Raw genomic sequence first — 22556 nt, forward strand, 5'->3', positions numbered from 1 at the left:
ATAACACATAATATAAGGGTATTTTAGGAAATCACCGTTCGGGCGCTGGATGATCGTACACACTGCTCTGCTCTGCTCTTTTCAAAACCTTTTATTCCTTTAGAAAAATTTTGTTTTATTTCGAAAAGTTTCTCAAATCCTCAGTTTGAGTTCAAATGCGCCCGAAGGTGCATCCGAATCCCTCAAACCAAGGCTCTGATACCAACTTGTAACATCGTAAATTCCAAAACAATTTTTCACTTTTAAAAATATAATTTCATTCATAAATATTATCAATCTCCATGTATCACATATCAAATCCATAAAATTCATCCCAATATCACAATACATAAAAACTCCACAAGTGTGTACTGATCATGCCGGCGCCTTCCCGCGATCCTCACTGGTACCTGAAACACATAACACAAAACACTGTAAGCATAAATGCTTAGTGAGTTCCCCAAAATACCACATATAACACATATTAGCCACTCGAGGCTATAACTCTGTGGGCCCACTGGCCCTAACTCTATGGACCCTCTGGTCCTAACTCTGTGGACCTTCCGGTCCTAACTCTGTAAACTCTGAAATACACACAGCATAAATCACATAGAAATAATGCAGTGCAACACATCACATACATAACATACAAGATACTCTGTCACATAACCCTACTTACCACTCAAGGTAAAGTATAGTGAGAAGACTCACCTCGGATAGCTCGGTAAACCTCGAACTCGGAAATACTGATCTAGCCTTCGCCTAATCACATAAAATAATTACTCTAATTAATATGATTTTCAAAGACTAGGCTAATTCCTCTCTAAGTTCTCTAAGAAGGGTAAAAGACCATTCTACCCCTCCAATGGCTCACAAGTCCAAACATTGACTCAACCCTAAAAGTCAACGAAGTCAACTCTAGTCAACGGTCAAACTTTGACCAGACTCGTCGAGTGCATCCGGGCGACTCGGCGAGTCCATGCGGGTCCTCTGAATCCTTCTAAGCCTCACTTGGCACGTCAAGTCCCTCCTCCACTCGCCGGGTTTCTCTGCTACGAATCGCGGGGCAACCCCGACTCGACTCGTCGAGTCCACTTATGAACTCGGCGAGTTGCTCCAATGACAACACTCAAATGACTTTCTGAGGTCAGATCTACTTCTCTAAACTATAGATCTGACTTCCCCACGACCAATAACCACGTAAAGGTCAAATCTTGACTCGCATGTAACGCACCCAAGGCTTCTTTTGGTGAAATAACTACTAAAATGGCCACCTAGGCTCATAACTTCAAAGGAATGGCATAAAGCAGAGTGATATGGGCTCTCTGGACCTCTTAAGGTCCAGATCTAAGAATCATTTCACCTTGGGACCTCACACACTCCAGATTCAAGCTAAATAATGCATAAAGAAACCCTAGATTCAACTAAATCATCAAAAATACGAGAATAAGCACAGATTGATACCTCCAACAACTTCCTCTGATCAAATGGAAATAGATCCCAGCTCCCCAACCCGCCTAGCTTGTCCTTCCTCCTTCCTTCTTGCTAAAACACACAAGAAATGGTGAACAATGGCCTCCTTTCTCACTCACAAGACTCACAGATGCTCTGGTACTCTCAAAGACGAAGGTAGCCGCAAATAAGGGCCATAAGGTCCTTTAAATAGGGTGCAGGCCCGGAGATTTAGGGTTTCCACTTACAGCGCCTACTCGGCGAGTCTACTATTGGACTCGTTGAGTAGTTCATTAAACTCACGTGGCTACCCCGCTTCTACTCGACGAGTTATAGCACCAACTCGTCGAGTAGATCAATGATCCTCAAAATAAATAATTCAAAATAACATACCCGAAAATCCGGATGTTACATATGATCTGTTAGATCAGTATCCTGGTAGATAGGATGACATTATGCTATTATGATCTGTTAGATCAGTATCATGGTAGATAGGATGGTATTATGCTATTATGATCTGTTAGATCAGTATCCTGGTAGATAGGATGGTATTATGCTATTGTGATCTGTTAGATCAGTATCCTGGTAGATAGGATGTTATTATGTTGTTATGATCCATTAGATCGGTTTGTCTGTTTATAGACTGTTATGTGACCATCTGTTATATGTGCACATGCTTGATTGGTGGTTGAGGCTCATCGGCTTTGTGCGAGAGCCAACATACCTGGGCATTCCAACCTGATGGTTGTGGACCGTGAGTATTCCATCCCGAGGATGATTGGACTCATATTGTGTCGGCATTCCAACCCGATGGTTGTGGGACGTGAGTATTCCATCCTGAGGATGATTGGACTCATATTGTGTAGGCATTCCAACCCAATGGTTGTGGGCCGTGAGTATTCCGTCCTGAGGATGATTGGACTCATATTGTGTGGGCATTCCAACCTGATGGTTGTGGGCCGTGAGTATTCCATCCTGAGTATGATTGGACTCATAGTGTGTGGGAATTCCAACCCGATGGTTGTGGGCCGAGGGTATACCATCCCGAGGATGACTGGACCCAAAGTATGTTGGCATTCCAACCCGATGGTTGATTGGACCCATAGTATGTTGTTTGTGATTATATTTGTATTGTTGTGTGTATGGGTATTTTGGGGGAACTCACTAAGCTTTGTGCTTACGGTTTCAGTTTATTGTTTCAGGTGCTTCAGATGACTCGGCAAGGCAAAGGCATGACCGTACACATCCTCGTGTTTTGGACTTATGGTTTCTGGGATACTTTGATATTAAACCATTTTGAAAACATTTTGTAATAACTAATGGCTTTTGGATGTTTGGAAAAGTTTTAAATTGGCTTGATTTTTATGGGTGTTACAAAAACAAATGTTGCCCATTCATATACCGAGGCAAGTATCGTGCCATTGCAACCGCTTCAGTAGAACTCACTTGGTTAAGACAACTACTTCAAGAACTTTGGTTTGCTCCTAAACATCCTCCCACAGTACTCTATGACTATCTAAGTGCAACTTATGTATGTGTAAATCCGATGTTTCAGTCTTGTATGATAAATGTTGCTACTGACTTTCATTTTGTATGTGCGAAAAATTGCACAAGGCAATTGTAACAATTGCGAAAATTGTTACTGATCGTTAATCGCTAAAAGTAACAAAAATCAAGTATAATAAAGTTAATACGTAATATTTATTAAACTATGATAAAAATACAAAATTTCATATTAAAATATATAATGAAAATTAGCCAAAACGTTCGGCATTTCAATTCTGCACACCTCAAAACACCTATCTCTCTCTCTCTCTCTCTCTCTCTCAATTTTCGTGTCACGACCTCCCGAAGCGCTCCCGAGTTCTGTACTCCCTATTCCGCCTACACCAGTGGTATCACGCATCAGGGTGAGTGCACAACCCCAATTTACTTGTAACAACCCAAAAACAGTGATACAATTTTTCATTTTTAAAACCAGTAGTTTCATTTACTATATATCTCCAAGTCGATCACAAAATACAAGATCAAAACATTATACGACAAATATCCATAAAGTGTGGAAATCATGAGGGGAGGATGCTGTGACATCATGTCGGGCCCTTCCCTTTCGTACCGGAAGTACCTGAAACCATAAACATAAACTGTAAGCACAAGTCTTAGTGATTTCCCCTATGTAACACATGCAAAACATACAACTGGGGATAACCCTTGGGTATATTCCAACCCAATACACAATTATGGGCCTAGCTATGGGCCCAAACCCAGGTTTCTTCCAACCCATCATATACTCAGGGGCCCAACCCTGGGGCCATCCCTGGGGTTTATTTTAACCTATTCATACAATAGTGGGCCCAGCCCTGGGATCTATTTCAACCCAATCATACAAACATGTAAGAGTCATATAACAACGAGCATTCTATATAAATGATTTGGTGGGCTGACATTGGTGTCTTCAACCCACAAGCACATTGAGAAGACTCACTTGTAACTGAAGATGACTGAATCACACACTAGAGCTGCTACTAACACGACTCCTCACACTAATCAAAACCCAAAGACATCCCTAATTAATAATTAGGGTTTTAATCCAAAATCAATGGTCCAAAACCTATTTAATCTTACCAAGGGAAAAAGACCATTTTACCATTCTCATACATGACCCAAACTGTAAAGCCCAAAACCCATAACGACCCAAGGGCCAAAATGGCCCAAGTGGGTTTTATGGGAGTATGCCCAACATAATACCTTTTACGCCCAGCGTACAACATCGACTTGGAGGGCTTATGGGGCTGCAACCCAGTACGCCCGACGTACTCAGGGTTACAACCAGTGTACGCTTCAGACACCCAAATCCTCTATTAATGTCTTAATATCTTAACATCCAAACTTCAGATCTAACCCTAATAAACGTCTAAAATCATAAAGTTGCAACCTTTATGCATTTGCATGGCTACAAGGAGCTCAAAACCAAAACCTTAACTCATATACCCATTTAGCAACCCATCACTTTTGCATGGAATAAAAAAAAGGACCACACTTACATTTTTATGTCACCAGACACCCCCAAATGCCTAAAAGGACCGATCAAATGGTCTGGAGTAGACTATACTCATAGGACCAAGGTTTTTGGGACAAAAAGGTCATAACTGGCACCAAACAAGATCTAGCAAGGCAAACATCAAGATTTGAACATTATACCTACTAAAGATGCACAAAGATGTGTAGATTTTGGATCCAAAAGCTTGAAGGCAACACCACTTCTACAAAGATCTTCCTCCGCCACTAAGAATCACCAAAATATCACTCAAGAGCTTAAAAACTCACACACAAGAATTAGGGTTTCGAGATAGGGGCTGAGAGGAGTAGAGGCTGGTTGTAGGACTCCAAGGGGAGTTAATGACCTTAAATAGGGGTCACATCCTAAATTTTAGGGATTTAAGACAAGCCTGAGTACGCTCGACGTGCCCCCATGTACGCTCAGCGTACTTGCCACAATCCGCGATCCATCAAAAGGCTTACGCCTGACGTACACTCTATGTACGTCCAACGTAAGGGTCTATTTTGCAAGGAATTTAAACTTTTGGGACAAAAAAAGAAAAGTACGTGGATCGGGTGTTACATTACTGTTTTCAAACCTTTTCGGGGGGAATACATGTTACAAACTATCATTTTCGTAAATATTACGAACTATATAACCTTATTAATATGATTATGCTTAGAACATTAGGATGATATTATGCCGGTAAACACTCTGCCCAACTTATAGGGATAATATTATGCCTAATTGTTACGCTGACACGCTGCTAGAAAGCGCTTGACCTAGTCATCACTATAGCCAACATTTGGACAAGCTTAGTCCCTAGTGGTTACTCTGCCCAAATACTCGGCCACACGAAACGCTCTAACTTCGTTATATACGTATAAGATAATAAATATATATAATAAGTATCTTGTATAAACTCGATGAAGAACGACAACTTGATACTTAGATATTACGCTAGCCAACTTACAACCACCATTTGGATAAGCTTAGTACCTAGTGGTTACTCTGCCCAAATACTCGGCTACGCAAACCATCTAACTTTTATATATATATATATATATATATATATATATATATATATATATATATATATATATATATATAACATACAAGGGAAGTAACAAAGCCATGATGCGGCTACACGTTAAGGCTAAACTCGACAATTGTCAAATGAGACACACCACTAATTTCAAAGCTAATTAGTTTTTAGCTATCACCGGCCTATAATCGTGGATCTTCACGATGAAGCACGTGCGAGAGATTAGTTAGATCCGGAGAGCGATTTTGAGGAACTCATTGTAACCTTGTCTATCACACATGAATTTGATAAGTAGTACATACAATTATATGTAATAATACTATGAACATTAGACAAAAAGGAAAGTCATAAGCATATAGTTAAATACGTTGATTAGGACGAGACCTTGTTAACCTACCTTCGGAGGGGAAATACCCACTCTAAGGAGTTCCCAACTAACTCATGGATGCGAGTTCTGGATAACATTAGTAATTATAAAGTAAAGGATGCGAGTTCAGGATAATAATAGTACCTATAATCTATTATATAGTAAAACCCTACAAAACATTTTAAGATGTAAAACATGTGAACTTACCAAAATTACGTTGGTCATTTTCAAATCGCATGTATTCTTAGGAAACTGTGAGATGGAAGATTGTACACCTTGAAGCAGCGAATGATCGATGAAAGTACGAGAAGCCCGTTAGCATTTATCTTTATACCTAACTGTTAAGGCACCTTTTGCATTAGAAATGTTAGTACTTTTAAGACATATTTTGATGTAATGATGGAAGTAATATTTATGTTACATCTTGTTTTGTACGCTTCAGCATATGTTCAGTATCTGTGATCCAACGTCCTAACGTCGCGCCTCCCAGCAAATCTGCCGTCGGCTGGGGGTGTGGCAACAATCTTCACATCAACCATGTATCTACAAAACACTAACCGTCAGATTCTCACCAAACCTTTGAACATACAAGTTTTTCTTTATTATAAGTCGAAGCTCGTTGTTCGTCGAAGACCACCCACGCTAGGGGCGGAGCTACTTATAACCATGGTAGGTTCTAGGACTCGCCTAATTTTTAAATTTCATATAATATTTATATAATAAAAAAAATTATGACCTACCTTGAAAATTTTTTAGGACCTACCTCATATTATTGTACGAAATAATAAAGAAATAATAAAAGAAATGGTGGAAGGCTTGTACTTAAATTTACAAAGCAAATGGTGAATATTATCAAAACCTATCCCACAATCGGAGATAAAAGGAAAGTTGCAATTGTTTGATGTTATACAAATGAATGATAAATTGTTATAAGGTGACTTGAAAATTAACACAGCTCATCCTATATTGTTGGTTGTAAGGAATAATTGTTGCAAGCGGACTTTTTATAAACAGATAATCACTCGTGCAAAGTAATTATTACTTTTTTGCAAAATATTGATTTCAATATGTCGATTTTTACTGGTTTTAAGGCGTTCAACTGGTCTATTGAACCCGATTTTTTGCAAACCGGTTGTTTTTCTATTGGCCCGACCCGAACCAACCCGCCACATATATTGTTGACTCTTTAGTTTTTAAGGATTTACTTAATTAGGAATTACGTTCCTTTCTATTCTAAATTTGCCATTGACTCCGACTTGTGGGTGCATGATAGAATCAGGCCCGATCCTAGCCAAATCGAGTCCTCAGAAAAAATCAAAAAATGGGGCCCTTGACATTAATTTTTTTTAGTAAAAGAGGGCGGAACCTCCGGAAAATTTTCATTGCTATTACTCATATTCTCATTTTCATTAGAAACATTCTCATTTTTGTTAGGATCATTCTCAATTTCATTAGTGACATTATTAGTCTCATTCATTTCATTTTTATTCTTGTTTGTACTATTAGTATTACATGTATCAACAATTTTCACATATTTATCCATAGATCCTGTTGATCGTAATGTTTCTTGTTCAAAATTTGTTTTTTTTTTCACTTCCATGGAAATGTTTTCTAGGAAACATGTTATTTTAAACATAAATACAACAATGATAATGAAAAAAGAAGTAAAGAAATGAAAACACCTCGTTATGATGTGTTGATGTTGATTTTGAATTCAACAACAATGCTAACATCCTAATATCCAACAAACTTACTTCTCTTGGTCTTTCAATTTACCAACAACTTACAAAATAAACACATATAAACTCCGAGATATTTTTCCATCCAGAAATCAGACATCAGTTAATTAGAATTCAGAAACTTCAAATCAGAAATCTTTTTCAATCCAGAAATCTAATATCTCTTTTCTGATTAAGAAATCAAAAATCAATTTTTTATTCAGAAATCAAACTCAGAATTAGAAATCGGTTTTTATTCAATAATCTTTTTCATTAATAAATCAAAATCAGAAATAGAAATCAGTTTTTATTCAAAGAATCAGAAATCAATTTCGATTATGAAGCCAAAAATCATTTTTCAATCACATTTCATAAATCTTATTCATTTGAAAAATCAGAAATCATTTACTTTACTTATTCCAATTTTTGTTTTCATCGACATCTTGGTGAACTAGGTAAAAATAATTTTCAATTTTAGAGATTCGGATTATCATATGAACAACTTGTAAACAATCAACCACTAAGAGCAACTGAGATGTGTGGTGTGACTGTGTTTGTGTGCGAGACCAATAAGTGAGGAGAAATGGAGAAAGAGGAAAGAAGATCGATTGTGATTGTTTTTATAGTTTTCGTTAGCAAGTTAAAACCTATTCTAGTTTTTTGAAAGAAAAAAACGTCCTTAGATTTCTTGTCTTTTTTTTTTTTGCTCCAATAAATTGACTATTTAACAATTATAATTTCTTTTGCCGCCTTTTGACTCCTTCTAATGTAAGGCATAAAAGTTTTTTTTTCTTTGCTATAAATCTATACTAACGCGTGCATGATGAATTTTTTTTTATAAATATATAAGGGAGGAGGGAGTCATTCCCTCCCAACCCACTGTCTCATCAGTTTTTGTTTTTCTTTTTTCTTCATTTTTTCCAACCCACAACACACACGGAAATCATATCTTTCTCAATGCACTCAACCTACTCAATTAAAAAAAATACAAAACAACTAAGGTACAAGTCTTAAAACACATTGTACAAGAGAAAATGAGAGAGAGAAAGTAGAGAGAGAGATGAAGTGGGTTAGTGAAACCAATTAAACAAGGGGGTTGTATCTTGGAGGTACCGGCGATAACTCTATTGGTAATTAAGATTTTACCTTGATTGTTTTGTATTTTTTTTAATTGAATAGGTTGAGTGAGTTGAAAAAGATAGGGTTTCCGTGTATTGTGGGTTGGGAAAGATGAAGAAAAATGAAAAAGAAAAACGGATGTGACGGTGGGTTCAGTGGGCTGAGAGGAATCCCTAAGGGAGGAGGGAGTCATTCCCTCCCACCCACTGAACTCATTGTCACATCAATTTTTGTCTCTCCTTTTTCTTTATCTTTCCCAACCCACAAGATATGAAAATCTTATTTTTCTCAACCCACTCAATAAAAAAAAAATACAAAACAACTAAGGTACAAGTTTTAAAACACATGGTACAAGAGAAAATGAGCGAGAGAAAGTAGAGAGAGAAGATGAAGTGGGTTAGTGAAACCAATTAAACAACTCGTGGAAGAGGGAGTGGTATCGGCGGTAACTCTATTGCTAATTAAGATTTTACCTTGATTGTTTTGTATTTTTTTAATGGGTTGAGTGAGTTGAAAAAGACAGGGTTTCCGTGTGTTGTGGGTTGGAAAAGATAAAGAGAAATGAAAAAGAAAAACTGATGTGGCAGTGGGTTGGGAGGGAATGACTCTCTCCTCCCTTGAAGGAGGGAGTCATTCCCTCTTAACCCACTGAACCCACTGTCACATTAGTTTTTGTCTCTTTTTTTTCTTCATCTTTCCCAACCCGCAACACAAGGAAATCCTATATTTGTCAACCCACTCGATTAAAAAAAATAACAACTAAGGTACAAGTCTTAAAACACATGGTACAAGAGAAAATGAGAGAGAGAAAGTAGAGAGAGAGGATGAAGTGGGTTAGTAAAACCAATTAAACAACCCACTAAGGAGGGAGTGGTACCGACGGTAACTCTATTGTTAATTAAGATTTTACCTTGATTGTTTTGTATTTTTTTTTTAATTGAATGAGTTGACTGGGTTGAAAAAGATAGGGTTTCCGTGTGTTATGGGTTGAGAAAAGATGAAGAAAAATGAAAAAGAAAAACCAATGTGGCGATGGGTTGAGTGGGTTGGGAGGAATGACTTCTCCTCCCTAACATATAAATATAGTAACATATGCATAAAAATAGAGGCCTGAAAAATTTGAGGCCTTCCGTCGCACCCGTACTGTGTGCATGATAGAATACATGATATCAACCGGTTGTACTTATCGATACTGTGTTCTTATCCTTTCTCGTGTATCTTATCTCATGTAACTGAATGAGCTATTAATGCCCATCTTCAATGTATAAATACACTAGGCATCTCCTGTCGCAGAGATGTAATACACTTGCACAGCTCGTTCAAAGGAAACAAAGCTCAATAGGTTCCTATCCTTTTTAAATTCAAAACATTATATTTTTAAGTGGTGAGTGTAGAATAGAAAACTACTTGGTTCATTAATTTTGTTATAGAAAGTTTTCTATACAAATGCAAAGATTTTAAAGATAAGGTTGTTCCTAAATTTTTTTAAGGTAGGTCACTAAAAAAAATTATAGAAATTTTAGATAAATTAGAAAAAAATTAGGTAGGTCATTGGACCCTAGCCTGCCCTATGTTTTTAGCCCCTGATTCCTAGTTATATTCCGATTTGGTTTCTTCATTTATTACATTTGGCAAGAAGAAACTGCCGACAATAAGCTACTTTTTTACTTTAAAAATCTTTACTGATGCTATGCAAATTGATTAGGCATTATTACACTATCAAACCGCAATTCGTCAAATATGCTTGCCCTGAGAAATTATTTCATCAATAATTTTGTTTTTGTGTTTTCTATATCTGATTCCTAATTATATTATGTCATATATAGGCATGGCTGCAGGTTTTCAGCTAGTTACACACAAAAGTAGAACTTTTAGAAAGAAAAAAGGAAACGAGATTAATTTGTTTGATTTTCAACCCATCCAAATTAAAATCACAATGAACGATAATATAACATGTATTAGTTGTAATCACTTTTTTTTCAAACCAAAATACATATATATATTTTTTTCATATAGACACATCAATATTTTAAATGATTTGAAGAAATCCTAATCACTTGGATATGTTGACCATGACTCGTCGGTGCCTCTTATTCGTGATTAAAAATAGAAACTCTTACTATACTTACTTTTCGTACGCAGAAGCAATTAACATCTTGCAAACATCTTGCTTATATCTTCAGGTGTGTCAAAATCCATAGCTTTATCATTGATCCATCCTAACTTCTCAAGATAAGGGTTTATGGTCTTCTTTGGAGGGTAATTTTCGATCATATCTTTCCAAACATTTGTTCGATCCAAGTCTGAGGTCATGACCTCCCAAATACAGTTGTTGGATTTGAAACCTGCACCAAAGCTGATCATCAAGATTCTGTCACCTTTCTTCAGCCTTTTCTTGGCCTCCATGTACGCTAGAACATACCAAAGCCCAGCAGACGAAGTGTTCCCAAAACGATGCAGCGTCATTCGAGCTGGTTCAAGGTCATACTCGTTTAGCCCTAAATTTTCACCCACTTCATCGATCACGGCTCTTCCACCTGGGTGTAAGCAGAAGTGATTGATTCCAGTTTTAAGGTTGATTTTCGAACTAGATTTGAACAATAGATAACGAATTATCTCCCAAAGTGGAAGCACTTTTGGTAACAGCACTGTTAGGTTCTTCGTCAAAGCTCGAGCAGCAATTGTTTTGAGAATTTTGCTGAGATAAATGGCTTTATATCCTTGAGCGTCTTCTGACTGCTTGCAGCAGTGGAAGGCTTCGTCATCCGAAGCCAAATTGGTTCGAACCAAGCATTTGAGCTTCAAAATGGCCTGATTCTTGCGAGCGCTGTCGTTGGTTAAAAGCATCGAACAGCCTCCTACCCGGAAAAGACAGTTAGAGATCATCATGGACCTTTCTCTCCCAGAGTACCATTGAGACGACATTGATTCTGTGCTCACAACAATGGCTATTTTCTTCTTGTGAGCCTTGAACAAGTGTTGCACCAGATCGACGCTAATTAGACTTGCACTGCACCCCATTCCTGACAGATTAAACGACTTAATATCGGATCGCATATTGTAATGATTAATGATTCTAGACGTTAGAGATGGCACCGCTGAGAGTAGCGATACATTCACCACAAGTATATCAACTTGAGATGGCAAAATTTTTGATCTGGCAAATATTCTATCGAGCGTATCGTAGAACACGGCTTCTATTTCTGATACGGAATCAACAAGTTTTGGGTGTTCTTCTTCACCCATTATGATGCTTTTTGGACAATAAGTTTCTTCACCAAGGCCTGAATTAACCATGGTTCTTACAAGGAACCTGTGATCTTCTATACACAGATTCTTGTTGCGGGAAACAATCTTCGCACACTGGTGGGTGTCCAGCTTTCTCTCCTTCGGCGCCATGTAGCATTCGTAGTCGATCACATAGCATGTTTGGCCTCGCCTAAATACCAACTTTGTGAACCAAAAACTAACATATGAGATCATAAATAAAATCATACTTGCTGCTAATAACTCCATTGCAAAGGGAGCCATAGAGAAATAGAGAAATATAGATGGTTTTGAAGTGTTGTTTCTTGTGAGTTTTACATATAGCTAGGGATATATATATATGGCTGGTTCCAAGATACCCATGCGTTATTATATTTGCGACAATTTTAGATATTTATTATGTTAAAATAATGTTGGAAATATTTAGTGAATTGACTGTTTAAAAACCACGAGCGTTTTTCTCTGACAAAACTATAAAAATGGTCCGTGGTTTACCAAAAGTCATAAACTCAGCCCTTCCTAATTTTTTTTAACAAACTTGGTCCTTGTGGTCTCCAAAACTTGCATGAATCACCCTTTTTGCTGACGCTGTTTTCATCCGTTAATGTGAGGGTATTATGGTATTTGCAAATAGCAAAGACTGAGTTTGTAACTATGGGTAAACCATAGAGACCATTTATGTAATTTTTTTTATATTTTATGTTTATGAGTTTGTGGTTTTTCCAACCCTTTACTTTTTAAAATATCATTTTGAACCCTTCATTTTGAACTTTGAAAAATGTTACTTTCACCCTCTATTTTCTAAATTTCCGTGTTTAACTATATATCAAGGTTGTAGAAAACGCTAGACGTTAGCTAGTCGGTGGACTGAGGTATAAGGATTAATCGGGTAGGCGGGGATTAATTGAGGGATTAATCGAATACCATTAATTATCAAGAAAATTATTCAAAAATGTATAAATCTAAGTTTAATCTTAAGAATATAAGTAAATAAGGATAAAAGTTTAATAATAACTTAATAAGTTTAAGAAGCACAACAAATCATCATCCAAAATAAAAATAAAAGCTTAATAATAAGTTTAACTAACACACAAAATCATCATCCAACAAGTCCATTAATAAGTTTAAATAGCTCAAACATAAACACACATTTTCTTCTAATCTTCTCCGCATACTTCCATTATTTGAACCCCATCCGACTCGTATTCGTATTCTTCTAACACTTGCTCCTCACTTTCAGACTCGAAATCTTCATCTAAAAGTTCCCTCGTTCTTGGACTTTCTCGGGGTGCTTGACTAACATCGGTTGCTAAAGCTTCATCAACCGTTTTGGGGTCTACTTCATCTACATCACAATCATCGCAATCAACAATCCATTCTTGAGCCGAGAGAGAATGATTTGCTAATAGCACTTCCATGTTTCTATATTTTCTCCTTTTGTTTTTTTCCATTAAATTAGCATTGAATTGAACATAAACAAGATTGTTCAATTTGCTTGTCTCCAATCTATTCGTTTCTTCGTATGTACCTACAAATTTAAACACAACAAATACTTTAAACATGCTTAATATTAGATTATAAAATATAAATTTAATGTTTTATATTACTAACCCCTTCAAATGTGCTCCAATTCCTTTCACAACCCGATGAACTACTAGTTAAAGAAAGAATCCTCATTGCATTTCTTTGTCAAATGAGGAGTTGTGCCACCAAATAGTCCCCACCAACTAGCTATGGTTTTGAAACAAAAACACATTATTAATCGATAAATATCAAAATTTTATAAAATAGATAAGTAGATAACTAAAAGGAAAACGAATTACCCGGATCAAAGTCGGCATCGTTCACCTTACAATGTTTAATTGCAAGATCGCAACTAAATTTATCAACTTTTTTCTTCTACTTTGGCAAGTCAATAGTTACGACTTGCCTTTGCATCTCTAAATCTCCACGAAATAATGTATCAAAAAAATCAAGAACCGCATCCATTACATCAAGATCATATTGGAGTTGTGGATCCTTATAATGATAATATGGATTCAAAAGATAAGATGTTAAATGTAAAGTTGAATCTAGCCGACCTTTAATCTTTGTGTTTATGAAAGGTTAACGTTTCCATATATATATATATATATATATATATATATATATATATATATATATATATATATATATATAATTTGATTTTCATTAATAACTTCTGTTTTTTAATCTAAAAAAACTATTTTTACATGCTTATTTTTATATATCTGTCGGTATAATTCAAAGTGGTCAACGTTTCAACTTTAATTAAGAATTTTCTTTCATTAATTTTTTTTAAAAAGTTACATGGTTTTTTTATAAATTTGTCGGTTTAATTCGAGGTTGTCTACGTTTCGACACAGTTTTTGTTTATTATTACTTTTTTTTACGTTTTTGTGTTTAAACTTTATATATGTTTCTTACGTATGAGACGAGTCACATATAATAACTTTCATTTTTTAATTTTAAAAAACATATTATATTATAATTTGTCTACGTTTCAACGTAATATCTTTTTTTTTTTTTTTTTTACATTTTTATGCTTAATTTTATGTACATTCCAGCGTATCGTTTGGGTCACATATAACAACTTTCGTTCGTTAATTTAAAAAATATATTATATTTGAGTTTGTCTACGTTTCGACGTAACCTTTTTTTTATATTTTTTTTACGTATCAGTATAGATTCGAGTTCGTCTACATTTCGACGTAATATTTTTAGGTTTTCGTGCTTATTTTTGTGTACGTGTTTTTTACGTTCGTGTTTTTTTTACGTCGGAACGTAACTTTTATCAATACAAACGTCAAAATTCAACTTAGAAAATTAAATACTTATAATTACGCTTTTATCTATTATATGTGAAAATAAATTTAGGGTATCGGGTCGGGTTTGGGTAATTCGGGTATCGTTTGGGTCACATATAACAACTTTCGTTCGTTAATTTAAAAAATATATTATATTTGAGTTTGTCTACGTTTCGACGTAACCTTTTTTTTATATTTTTTTAAGTATCAGTATAGATTCGAGTTCGTCTACATTTCGACGTAATATTTTTAGGTTTTCGTGCTTATTTTTGTGTACGTGTTTTTTTTACGTCGAAACGTAACTTTTATCAATACAAACGTCAAAATTCAACTTAGAAAATTAAATACTTATAATTACGCTTTTATCTATTATATGTGAACAAACTCATACGTATGAACATACATAAAATGAGCACAAAAACGTACATAAAATTTACATCGAAACATAAAAAAAACTCAAATTTATATCGACACGTGCATAAAAACAAGTAAATAAGATTTTTTTAAGTTAACGAACGGAAGCTTAAATAATCAAAAACGTATTATGTGAACCGAGTCATACGTATGAAACGTTAAAAAAATACGTTGCACGAAACGTAGACGAACTCGAATCTATAATAATACGTAATAAAAACGTAAAAAAACGTTACGTCGAAACGTAGACAAGCTCGAAGATAATACATTTTTTTAAGTTAACGAACGAAAGTTATTATATGTGACCCGAATGATACGTAGGAATGTACATAAAATTAAGCACAAAAATATGAAATAAATAAATTACGTCGAAACGTAGACAAACTCGAATATAATACATTTTTTAAAATTAACAAACGAAAATTATTATATGTGACCCATTTCATACGTACAAAACGTATATAAAATTAAGCACAAAAAAAAAAAAAAACTTCGAAACATAGACAAACTCGAATTTAAACCGACAAGTTTATAAAAAACCATGTAATTTTTTAAAAAAAAAAAATTAACGAAAAAAGTTCTAAATTAACGTCGAAACGTTAACCAAATTGAATTATACCGACAAATATATAAAAATAAACACATAAAAATAGTTTTTTAGGTTAAAGAACGAAAATTATTAATGAAAATCAAATTATAATTATATGGGATTAAACACAAAAAATTAGAAAATAGAAGGATGAAAGTAACATTTTTCAAAGTTCAAAATGATATTTTAAAAAGTAAAAGGGTAGAAAAACCACAAACTCATAAACATAAAAATATAGAAAAAAATTACATAAATAGTCTCTATGGTTTACCCATAGTCACAAATTCAGTATCTGTTATTTGAAAAGACCAAAATACTACACTAACTGATGTAAAAAAAAGGGTTATTTATGCAAGTTTTGGTAAACCACACGACCATTTTTGTTGATTTGTCTTTCTTTTTTTTCTTTTATGGCTTTGAACGGCAGCCGTCAAAGTCTTTTTTTTTTGTTTCTTTTTTCTTTTTTTCTTTTTTCTTAACGGCAACTAGATGATTTTTCAAACTTCAAAGTCCAATAATGTGAGATTGATTCCATTAATAGATATTGCATGTGAGTTGGTTGGCTAGTCGGAGTAAATATGACTGGGGACATTAATTAATGAAATTCTGAATTTTCGTATGCCTATATATCTATCACAATCTATAAACTTTTTTCTAGCGACTTCATTCGATTAATCTTTCAAAGAGTTTTTGTTCGTATCATATTTTCATTAATTTTATTAAATAAACAACTATTATTAAAATGGAGAAGGTCTATTCTTCCAAATCCACATGTTACATTGTTACATCATATCAATTTTTCTTTTTCATATAATTACCATCAATCAACATGCGAAAAGACATCTATCATGAAACAAGACATTTTGGTACAATTTACATTGCATATGATAAAAGTGATATAAGAGACAAGAGGACGAGCGGCGGAGTTGGTTGGGAACCCGTTGAACCAACGGAATCATGTGGTACCTAGACTTGAAAACTTGTCTGACGTGTCGGAACCTGTTGACCAACACTACAAGAAAACATGGAATTAGCGGCGACAATAAGTTATGTTGCCGCTAATTCCAAATGACTGAATCCGCGTCAAATTTTCTTGCTAAACCCCATCCGTTCGATCAAGCATCAAATCCAATGGTAGGGAGCTCAGATTCACATAAACATAATAGCGGCGACACCAATACGGGCGACATGTGTCACCACTAATAGTAAAAAAAAGACGCAACTTTTCTTTTCCTCCATACGTGTCGCCGCAATTGACGGATACCGTTGTTATTAATCATCGCATCGCCGCTATTAGTCGACGTAGATAAACCCCTTTTGCATCTGTCTTCTTTCCTTCCTCTTCCATTTTTAGCTTCGTGTTTCTTTCGTTGATTGTGTTATTCCATCGCTGAGTCCGCCATAGATTAGTCTGAGGCCGAAAAAGCGACCATCAACACGCAATACCAACAACGTCAAGGTTTTCCGGCAACAAAACCCTTTTCCGACGACGAAATAGGTATGTTTTTCTGTGTTTCTCTTTTGCTTTCTCATCTCACCACTTATATGTTTGGTATTTTCTGATTTGTTTAGCCCTTCTTACCAATTGACTAGATCTGGAAATTCCAGCCTAAAAATCGTCAAGATAGCTATCACAGGTTAGTTTCTCTGTGTTCTCATATTTTTTTATATGTATATGTGTATTTGTGTATGAAATATTGTATTTGTATGTGTATTTGTTTATAAAATATGTATATATGTACTTGTGTATGTATATGTGTATTTTTCTCCGTGTTCTCATATTTTTTTTTATATGTATATGTGTATTTGTGTATGAACATTGATGGAGCTTCTTTGGGGCTAGGGGGCTGTGGTCCCCCCCTGTTTTTTTTTATAGAATTAGTCCTCTTCTATTAAAAATTTTACGTATTAGGTCAAAAACTATAAAATTTGACTTTGGCCCCCCTTATTTTCCAGTTTTTATACACATTATACTTTCGGCCCCCGAATCAAAACTTCAAGCTCCGTCACTGTGTATGAAATATTGTATTTGTATGTGTATTTGTTTATATAATATGTATATATGTACTTGTGTATATATATGTATTTGTGTATATAATTAGTGGTATGTGTATGTAATGTATATGTATGTGTATTTGAATCTATAATGTATACGTGAAAGTTGGAAATTATGTTTGTATGTGTATTTGTATGGAGATAAAAAATTATGTATGCAATTTGAAATCAATATGTTTATTTTTATGCAATTTGGAAAATGAATTAAGTTTTAAGGGCTTAATCATTAATGACTTATGTAACACCTATTTTTCGTAACATGTATTATTTTTAAAGATGTAAATTGATGTCAGACGAGTAAGCAAAATAAAGCATATAATTTTTTAAAATTAGATATTTGTTATTTAGCTAAATGGAGTTGAGAAAGTTATAAATATTTTAAAGACGAACACGTGGATATAAATATCGTCAAAAACGAAGTTTGTATGAGAAAGTTATGTTCGTTTAAAATTAGATATTTGTTATTTAGCTAAATGGAGTTGAGAAAGTTATAAATATTTTAAAGACGAACACGTGGATATAAATATCGTCAAAAACGAAGTTCGTATGAGAAAGTTATGTTCGTTTGAAGTTGAGATAAAAGTATGTTGCTATTTTGAGAAAGTCAACTGAAGTCAGAGTCAATGGTCAAAGTCTCGATCACCACGCCATTGTGGTATGTTTTCCATGACATGGAAATGAGTGAGTCATTAATACACGTGTCAACAGGAGAGTGACACTTGTCAAGACGAAGTCTATTCAATCACCACGATATGGTATGAGGCGAGTCACCGAGACACGTGGCAGGAGAGTACGACGCATGGCGAAACTGGAGTTTACTTGATCACCACGACGTGGCATGCTTATGGCCACAGCGTGGCACACTGCAGAGTATAAATACGTGAGTTTTGTGTCATTTTGAGAGGTTTTGGCATGTGTGATCGGAGATGCTGCTCGAGAATCGTTCTCTAGAGATTGTAACAGAGGAGATATACCATTTTACGGGAGATACAAGGTTGCATACGAGATTCATTGAGGTATCTTTTACCCAGTTAATTTGTGATTATGATATGTGATGGATATTGCGATTTGATTGACCCGAGTATATGTTACGGGTGTTCGTGATATGGCGTTATTACAGACCCGTTGGTGAGGCTATGAGTAAATCTTATGACTAATGATTTAGTTGAGACTGTTAGGGTTATAAACCCTAATATTAGAGAAATACTAGTTATGAGAGATTTAGCTAATGGCTTACGGGTTAAGCCTATTGTGATTATATTATAAGATTTGATTATTGTTGTGACAAGAGGTCATAGGGTATAGTTAGTATTGAGCCGTGACAGGTTTTGAGGAACTTGTTATTTGATGAATAGGTTTTACCATGTGACGAGCTGATAGGCAACGAAGGATCAAAACCAAAATTGGAATTAGTCTGCTGACTAGCCGAGTGAGTAGCACTACTCTAAGAGCCATTGATGTGTTATCTGTAATATACATTACATTATTTACATGATTAATTTTATTGAGTAATCAAATGATATTTGAAAGATTGATTATTCTGAGAGATTAATATCTAATTGAAAGATTGATCTTGATTGAGAGATGTATTATTAATTGAAATATAACTTATAAATGAGATAGATTCTTGATAAGATAGATCCTTGATTAGACATATTCTAATTGAGATATATTATAACCGAGAGGTAGATCACATTGAAAGATAGATCATTTATGAGTAATGGTTAGTATTCAATTTGTGATATATATGATATTTGTGATATATAATATGTGAATTATATACAGATCTAAATAATTTATTATTATTAAAAACTATTCATTACTGAAAGATAGATTTTATCGAGATCACGAGTGAGGAATTGATCATATTTATAGATAGATTATGATCGAGAGAGATAGATCTTGATACAGAGATTGATTTCCATTGAGAGAGATAGACATTGATAGAGAGTGATTAACTTTGAGATAAGATAGATCATGATAGAGAGATTTATTAACATCGAGAAAGATAGATTATGATAGAGAGAGATATTTAATAAGAGACTATCATGATAAATATTGATCACGAGTGAGAGATTGATTATGATAGAGGGAGACCGTTACTAAGAATGAGACCATGACGTGGTTGGAGCACGACGCGGTGAAGAAAAGACCATGACGTGGTCATGGAGAGCTAGTAAATGAAGTAATGTACTTAGAGCTACCACGATGCAATAGACTTTTCCGCAACACTGATTGAAAGTAGATTGTTATATGATTTATAACGATAGACCGCAACGCAACGATAAGTTTATCACAATGTGGTGCTTACTGGAAGATGAGTTAGAGTACATATAAATGTAAATCGAGTAATAATAAGAGAATAAATACCAAAGGTATAACTAGTATGAGAGTATAAATTAGAGTAATGATATAACTCCTAAGTTGAGATGATATTAGAAACTTGATAGGTTTTATAGGTTATAACAAAACATGTACAATGTGGAAATGCACTTTACAATTAAGAAGGGTACATGCAACCTATAAGGACATGTCTTCACAAAATAAGGCAGCATACTTTGAATCTCATAAAGCCTAAAAGAAACCTATTGAAACATAAATTTAATAGTAAGGGTTTACATACCTTTGATTTATTATAGAAAATAAATCATTGATCCTTCCTTTGCACTCCAAAAAGGCTAGCAAAAAAATTTTAATGCCTCTAATGGTTTGTACCCAAACCCTAGCAACAAGAATACAAGAGGAGAGAGGAGGGGGAGGAGAAATTTTTTGGCTCTTCTAAGGAGAATGAAGTGAACGGAAATAGGGAGCCCCAAGGGTCCTATTTATAGCTGATAGGAAAACCCTAGAAATCCTAATTTGAATAAAAATAATATTATTTCAAATCTGATATTTATCTACTTTCCTATTTATACAAAAGGAATATTTTGGATCCTCTTTTTGATCCCTCAAAACCCTCCAAGCTTTTGGAAGGTTCTGGAATTCTCTCTTGTTCAACTATTGCACAATTGCAGCTCAGTCCTTGCACTAACAATTTATCTAATTAATCCCAAAATCAATTCCAATTAATTTTTTTATTAATTCTCAATTAATTATCAATGTTTCCAATTAATATATTAATCACATAATATATTAAAAAATCATTTATTACAAATTATTAATCATGTAATAAACTAATGAATCAACATCTCTCTCCAAATGTCATTCTAGTTATGAGGGCTATCCAAAAGGACTTTGCTTCTGATTCAAGTATATACCAATTTAGTTATGAGCTTAGACACCTTATTCCAACAGTCTCCCACTTGGATAAGTCTATAACTACAATTACAAGTACAACCTTGAACCAAACAACAAAGTGTGCTTTCTGAAGCAACTGCCGAGCTCTGATTCAAATCAAACATTGGTCGTAAGATAAGTGATAAATTATCCCTTCATTCTTCAAGATATTGTATGGTCATGAAGCAGGGAATCCAATCAATCTCATTGTCCAAAATTCCGTTCCTCGATTTCCCGATTTGTGATGACGTCATTAGACTACCAATTGAACACATCAATTTAGTCTCAGCTGGGCCCATGTAACGCCCGTGTTTCTAGGCTAGGAATTAATGATGATGTAATAGTCTAGGCCAACCTTTGTAATTTGTTTTGAAATAATAAAATGTATTATTTGATTATTATGTGTTTTATACTTAATTATTATAATTTAATGAATTAAGGATAAAATAAGCGTCGAAAATAAATATTAGATAAACCCGATATCTATGAAGAAAGTTGTAGTGGTTGAAACAAGGTTTCCGGAGATATAAATAATACCGAAATCCGAGTTATAACAAAGAAGTTATGACATGTCGAAGTTTCGCGACAGAACCGGCACGACGCTGTATGACGTAAAAAGTGAATTTACGATAAAGTGCTTTTTAGCCTTAGCAATCTAAACGAAAGTCGTAGTGTTTGTTAAACCGAGAGTATGTATAAAAAGAACGCCCAAATCTGACTTCGTATGAGGAAGTTATGATTTTTCTAAGTTTCGGCTTAGCTGTATGCAGCCCGAAACTCGAATTTTAGATCGAGTGATTTTTAGCTGAAACAACCTAAACGAGAATCGAAGATCTTGTTGATAGTAGTTCAATGGTAAAAAGGCAGACGAAAACGGACCTCGGATGAAGAAGTTATGAATTTTTAACGGACTTTTCCTGTCCCGGCCTGTTAAAAATATAACTTTAAAATTAAAGTCAAAATTAGTCGACGGAGTCTAAACTAAAGTTGTAGAGCACAGTCTCACCTACGCGTGGATATAAAGAACATAAAAAACGGAGCTCGTATGCGAAAGTTACGAATTTTTGATGTTTGAAAATTCGGAGTACCTCCAGCGTACTCGTGTAAGTGTTCCGAAGTCAGTCACCCTCCCTACTTCTTCGCATGATGGACACGTGTCGTAGCATTGACGCGTCCGGGCTGATCCCTTCGTACGCCCAGCGTACTCGATGTACTCCCAGCGTACTGTGTGAAGAGGGAGTACGCCCATCGTACTCTAAAGTTACGCCTAGCGTAACTCCAGTATTCAACCCCTATAAATAGTGAACGAAGCCAGCCGTATTTTGTTTACAAATTTCATCCTCCCACCCTATACTTTCTTCTATATTGCGAAAATTACCCCCAAGCCTATTTTATCATCCTAGCATCATA

The 22556-nt window shown here is 34.9% G+C and overlaps 1 pseudogene; it reads right to left on the reverse strand.

Annotated features, from left to right (window-relative positions):
* Positions 1-10657: 10657 nt before the first annotated feature.
* Positions 10658-12306, reverse strand: LOC145161202 (3-ketoacyl-CoA synthase 19 pseudogene; annotated as a pseudogene).
* Between the last annotated feature and the right edge of the window lie 10250 nt (positions 12307-22556).

The sequence above is a fragment of the Lactuca virosa genome, chromosome 2 (genome assembly GCF_052849685.1).
Source record: "Lactuca virosa cultivar CGN04683 chromosome 2, Lactuca_virosa_CGN04683_v6, whole genome shotgun sequence".
NCBI lineage: Eukaryota > Viridiplantae > Streptophyta > Magnoliopsida > Asterales > Asteraceae > Lactuca > Lactuca virosa.